Below are 6524 nucleotides of genomic sequence, written 5' to 3'. Positions count from 1 at the left end.
TGGGATCCGAACCGGCCCAAAATCACCTCACCTATTTACTCGCTAGCCATGTGAGACAAGTTACGGACGCCGGTGAAATGAGATGACAGATGATGAAGTCGGGTGTCGCCTCGGGAGACAAACGCTCGCTCAGCTCACGCTCACGCTCGCTCAGCTCGCTACACCAGCGACACGCAAATCCATGCCTACGGGTCCTACCGACTCCATTTCCGGTGCCGAGCCCGAGCGGGAGCCGAAGACCGCCAGTCGGAGCGCGGCCTCGTGGGATCTGGCGCGACCGAGCTCGGCCTCAGCAGTGCCGCTTGTGTCAGAGGTCGGCCGCCACCGCGGGCCGCGCCGCGTGGGGTGAACCTCGGCCGCCGTTGTCCACCGCAGGCGAGCCGTGCGCGGCCCGGGTAGGAGAGCGGGGCGCGGCGGGGTGGCAGCCGCGGCGCGCGGCAATGGGAGGAGGATGGGGCGTAGCTGGCGACTTGCGGCGGGGATGTGACCATGGGGAGGCGACCGTGGCGCGCCGCGAGGGAAGGAGGGCGGGGCGCCGCCGCCGGCGTGCGACGGGGAGGAGACCGCGGTGAGGGGAGGGGAGGAGCGCTGGGCTCCGCCGCCGGTGGCCAGCGCGCGGCGGGGAGGCAGCCTTGGCGCGTGGCGAGTGGAGGAGGGAGGGGCGCGGCCGCCGGGTTACCGCCGGAGCAGACAGAAGCCGGATCGGGTGGAGCATGCCGAGCCGCCAGCATTGAGCAGCGTGGGCAGAATTCTTTTTGGCCGTGGAGTGCTCTGCGAAGATGGGGAGAAAGAGGGGAAGAATGGGATTAAAAAATACTGATATGCGGGGCCTATCCAAATTTAGAAATAAATGTTGCAGTAAATCTGTTGGGAGACTAGTGTACTATGCTCACGTAGATGATGTTACATAGAGCATGCTCTCTGTACTATTACGGGTGCCCCAGAGAAAGAGATCCTCCGATCCTGCAGCAGGAACCCATCATTGAAGGTCTGCATGCAGCTTTGACTCCGACCGGCCGGCTGGGCCCTATCCCCATCTGATGCAGTAGTCCTGCTGTGAGTTGACCTGCTGGACCGCCGGCTGCAGTGATGTACTACTAACAGTGATGACTTTTGGTAGACTGGTGTACACAATCTGCGCGTACCAGTGTACCAGCCATGCAACAACCATCCAAAATAGTAGTAGTAAGAACTGAGCAAAACAATCAAACTATCTCCGCATAGCAATAGTGTTTGTCACAAATATATTTGCCAAACCATTGTTGGTGTCAGTATGTACATGTCAAGGCACCAGCGTATGGGGCACGCTAATCTGCGGACGACCGCAGGGAGGGGTTCCGTACGATCGATTTGGGATTAGGGACTATCGTCCGCACATATCTCTTTCTATTTTGATAAAAAGTTTATATACACAAAAGTTACATACAAATATTTATATATACAAAATTTGATCAAATTGCAAAGATAAAAATTGTAGAAAGAGAAAATTATAAAGGTCAGAAACAAAAAATCACAAAAAAATTTGGAGAAAAAGTTTGGGAAATATTTTGAAATAAACTTTTAGTGAAACTTTAAAAAAAATTGAAAAAAAATTTAGGAGAAAAATTTGAAAAACAAAATTTAAGAATAAATTTGGGAGAAATAATTTCGGGAACAAAAATTTGAAAGAAAAATTTAAGATCAAACTTGGGAGATAAAGATTTTCATAACTTTTGGAAAATAAAAATTAGAAGCAAAAATTTTGGAAACAAAATTTAATAACCAGTTTGGAAGAAAAATTTAGGGAATAAATTTAGTCACCAGCTGGAACTAGGCAAAAGAAATGTAAAAATGAAAAAGGACGAAAATTACATTAGAGGAGGGGAGCTTCTGTGTTGGAACTCCTAGGAGTCCGATTGACCGGAACTTTTGGAACTTATGGTCAACCGCAGATTTAGCATCGGGCCCGCGTATATGCTACACAAACTTTGCTTTTGGTCACTAACAAATAATAACATTCCACATATAATTTTGAAGATATGCAAATCTTTTCCTCCCAAGACGAAATAAATCGCCATGTCTTCCCCTGGCCCCGCAGGCTGCAGCTGCTCTCCCTCTCTCAGACCAATATCTTGGTGAGGTGATGTGCCGGCTACATGCATGGGATTGGGATGGCAATAAGGGCTAGCTAGGTCACAGTTCGCTTTCTCAAGACAAAGGGTCTGTTTAGTTTGCGTGTCGTAAAGAAAAAAAACTTTTTGCAAAGAAATCTTACTAATTTGAAGTACTAAATGAAGTCTATTTACAAAACTTTTTGCATGGATGAGTTGTAAATCACGAGACGAATTTAATGATGCTAATTAATCCATAATTAAGCAATAATTAGCGGATGGTTACTGTAGCATCACTGTTGCAAATCATGGATTAAGTAGGCTCATTAGATTCGTCTTGCGATTTACAGCCCATCCATGCAAAAAGTTTTGTAAATAGACTTCATTTAGTATTTCAAATTAGTAAGATTTCTTCGAAAATTTTGCGTTTACGGCTTTTTTGCGTTTACGGCCTGTGAACTAAACAGACCCAAAACTACTAGTGTTGATTTGACCACGTCACTAGCTGTGGTGGCGTGGACAGAGGAGAGATGAGACAGTACTGGTGGTGGATGCATTATCGATCGGCTGCAGGATTCTGCATGCAGCTTCGTTCTGTGACCATCTATCTCCGGCCGGCCGGGGATTGCATGCTTCCACGAGAAGGAAGGACGTGTGGTCGACCGGTCGGTTGTGTTAGTTACTGCAGATGTCTATCTAATTCTGATTCTCCAGACCTTTTGTAGCTGAGAGTGATTCTCCTTTATTTTTTTGATAAACTCTTAAAATTAGGATGGAGAATTATTTCATAGAATCAGAAGGAGCTATTTTTTTCAGCTCCTAGACTCTTAATTTATTTCATCAAATCACTTCACAGAATCAGCGAAGAATTATTTTTCTCTAATGCTTGTGCAGGAGTACATTTATATGTATGTGAGGCAGCCTTAAATTGCTGACTCAAGGGCTATATTTCTTGGCTCAGTTTCCTTGTGAAGGAGACACGGAAGCTGCAGCGTGCAGCGGTGTCTGACGCGTGCTGCGCCGTGTACCTACCAAGCGGCGCACTTCCCATCCGTGCGGCGACAGCAAATACTATGGAAACAAGGTTAGCCTACCACTCCAACTCCAACATCGCATCACCGTATTTGTTTTGAGCAAGGATGGGAGCGGATCAGATATTCATCTGATTTTGATAGTATTTTTTACTATATTTTAACTCGAATATGGATACGAATTCGAATATTTTTTTAATACAAATGCAAAACGGATGCTTCGGATTCGGATATTTACTCGATATACAGGATAACATTTAGCTATTTTTTAATAGTTTTAAATATAAAACGTTATATATGTACAAACTAAAGTATGACAATATAACAAAAATACCTAGTAAAAAATAGCTTATTTATCAACAAATATTTTAATAAATAAATATATAAAAACAAAACTAGAAATAAATATGTATTTTCAATAAATATATAAAAATTTTTAGTTAATATATAATAAAAACTATAAAAGTAATTTCACCCATAAATAAATAAAATAAGAATATTTACGAGTAAACTTAATTTTCTTATAATTTTATTATAAAAATTAATAACATTGGTTATGAAAAATAAATATAACTTTTTAAATAGTTCTACTGAAAAGGGATACACATAATTTAAGATATTATCGAATACGGATATGGAATCGTATAGAGAAAAATAATGAAAATCGGATTCGGATGTATCCACTTTACTACCATATTAAATTCGAATACGGATACGGATGCGGATATCCATATTGATATTTAAACGGATACGGATATCACATATTTCGGATATCCGCATTCACATTCCCATCCCTAGTTTTGAGGCGTCAAAAGCACCTACCCACGGTAAAACCATCTCTATCTAGTCCAACCCAACCACCTACGCCAGCAGCAGACAGGCTCATCGTCTCCTCAGCTCCTCCGCGCACCAGCAGCAGCTCCTTGCCACGACAATGGCAGCAATCGCCTCCTGCAGCTCCAACGACGAGGTCGTGAACCTCGGCAAGGCTGACGAACTCGACGAGGCCACCTCCAAGCTCTTCTTCAGCGATGGCAATGTCGTTGGTGCCGACTTATCTTGGCCAGTGGCGGCGGAGATCACCTCCACGCTTACAGGCAAGAGATCGCTCCAAGCCCTGTGCGACAAGCACAAGGTGCCAAGGCAGTGCAAGCCGGTCTGCGCCCCCACGGTTATCAAGCTATATAAGATAGTCGTGGGGATGCCAATACAAAGAAAATAGCGAACAAACCCATCTGTAAACCTTAGTTCACGGCTCTTCACAACCTAGAATTACGCCGAGCTCAAGCAATCCAATACAGCAAACAACACGGGACGTAGGATATTACACTCCTAGAGGTCCGAACCTGTCTAAACCTTGTGTCTTGTGTAACTATTAAGGTTCTCGTCTCTACGATCTTCCTCACCTAAAATTTACTACCTGTGGATACCTCAGATGGACTTATCGGACCACAAATCTGACACACCCCTCATCAATTTTTGAAATGTGACAATGCAAGATGGAGTTGATGTCATACCCGATTTAGAAAAGATAACCGAATGCATCCCATGTGTGTGCTAGGATTAAGTTCCGCACATATAGTAGATGTCACAAGTGTATACCCGAAATAATGAATTAACGAAATAGAGTATAATCGTACTTTATTACATGACCGACAGTCTTAATTTTAAGCGAATAAATAAACGTTAATAACTAATAGCGGATTTCAACTTCACAGGCAGATGACTGGGAGACATACGCCTAGTATTCTTCAAAATCTTCTGGGAACTCCGGACAATTATCTTGTTCTGAGCAGCATTGGTTTTAATAAAACAAGTGTGAGTACACTTATGGTTGGTACTCAGCAAGTGGAGTAAATTATATGATATGCAAAGCTATAATTAAGGAAAAGCTGACATGGTTTGACTGCGATAAGCATTTTTAGTTAGTCAAGTTTTATTAAGCAAGCATTAACTAAGTGTAAGTATATACTAATCCCTTAAACAAATATCAGTAATAGATAATCAACAACATAAATAAATAAAGAACATCGATTTAGATCATCTTTAGGTTTAATTATCATGTGAGTGTCCAAGCCGCTTTTAACCGTGAGCACAGCTGATATATCTGTTTTCACTCTGCAGAGGTTGTACATTTTACCTACAATTCATATTTCCTTTGATGCCCGGGTTTGCAAGACCCTTAAACACTTCCGAGGTGAGTTGCAGTGATTCACTACGAGACCTTCACAATGATTTCCTAACTTATAACAATCCGCTAAGGTTTCAAGATAAAGCGGTCATAACCCTCCCTGATGAAATAAAGCCTTAGCCAAGGACCACATATATCAATATGCCTCAAGAGGACTAAGCTATACCCCGACGATGCAACCCCTCTTACTCTTTCGGTAAGATTATCATAAGATAAGGTTTCTAATTAATCAGCCAAGACAAGAGCCATGTAGAATTGTAATTGCACTGCTTTTCTAGGTGGTTCTCCATATTCCAATTAATGCAATGATCTTAATTATCATCAATAAAGTATTCCATAACATGTGTAAACCAGTGTAACATGATTTCCAGGTTATCCAACCAAAATCTAAGTAAAAGCAACTAGCGTAGCTACAACATAAATATAATAACCCAGGTTTAATCAAGAAAGTTCAATAGAAACTAGGCACATCCTTAATTTGGGATCCATCATATTCTAGATATATGCATGCATATAAAGTAAATATGTGTATTTATAATGTTATTGGGACTGGAGTATGGTCAAGGACCACTTGCCTTCGTCAAAGAACTGCTGCTGCTCGGGAACATCTTCAAAGCTCGGCTCTTGCAGACCCTCGAACTGCGCATCGTCTATCGTAACACACAAGTACATACAAGCAAACAATACAATAAATAAGAAATAGTACACAAAATAATATAAATAGAGCAAAATAATATTGTAAAGCTACTATATTTGTCGCAAGGTCATGTGAGCGCAAGAATCGATGAAAACGGAGCAGTTATGGCTAAAACATGATTCTAGAAGCCTACTTGTAGAAGATTTGAAACTAGAAGGGCTCTGACCAAAGAAACCGAGGGCTAGATCATAATTAAACCTTAGATCTAGGGTCTAGATTGTAAAACAAAAGGATTTAGGACTGCGGGTTCTATTTTTGGAAAAGATAGGGGTCTAAACAGAAGAAAAATGATCTATTCGTGAATACTTTTGAACTACCGTGGACTGCGGGTTGATTTCTATAAAACTCAGGGGCTAAAGCACAAAACTACACGGTTTGACCGGTATCTGGTTCTATTGACTCGGGTTAGATCTAATCTAACCCATTGGATCGAGATCCTACGGCTGTGATGCGGCTGACGGCGCAGGGGCGACGGCGCGGAGCGCCGGCGGCGAGGAGGTGCAACGGCGAGTGGC

This window comes from Panicum hallii, chromosome 7, assembly GCF_002211085.1.
Source record: "Panicum hallii strain FIL2 chromosome 7, PHallii_v3.1, whole genome shotgun sequence".
Taxonomy (NCBI): domain Eukaryota; kingdom Viridiplantae; phylum Streptophyta; class Magnoliopsida; order Poales; family Poaceae; genus Panicum; species Panicum hallii.
The sequence above is the reverse complement of the archived record's forward strand: the minus strand, read 5'-3'. Positions refer to the sequence as shown.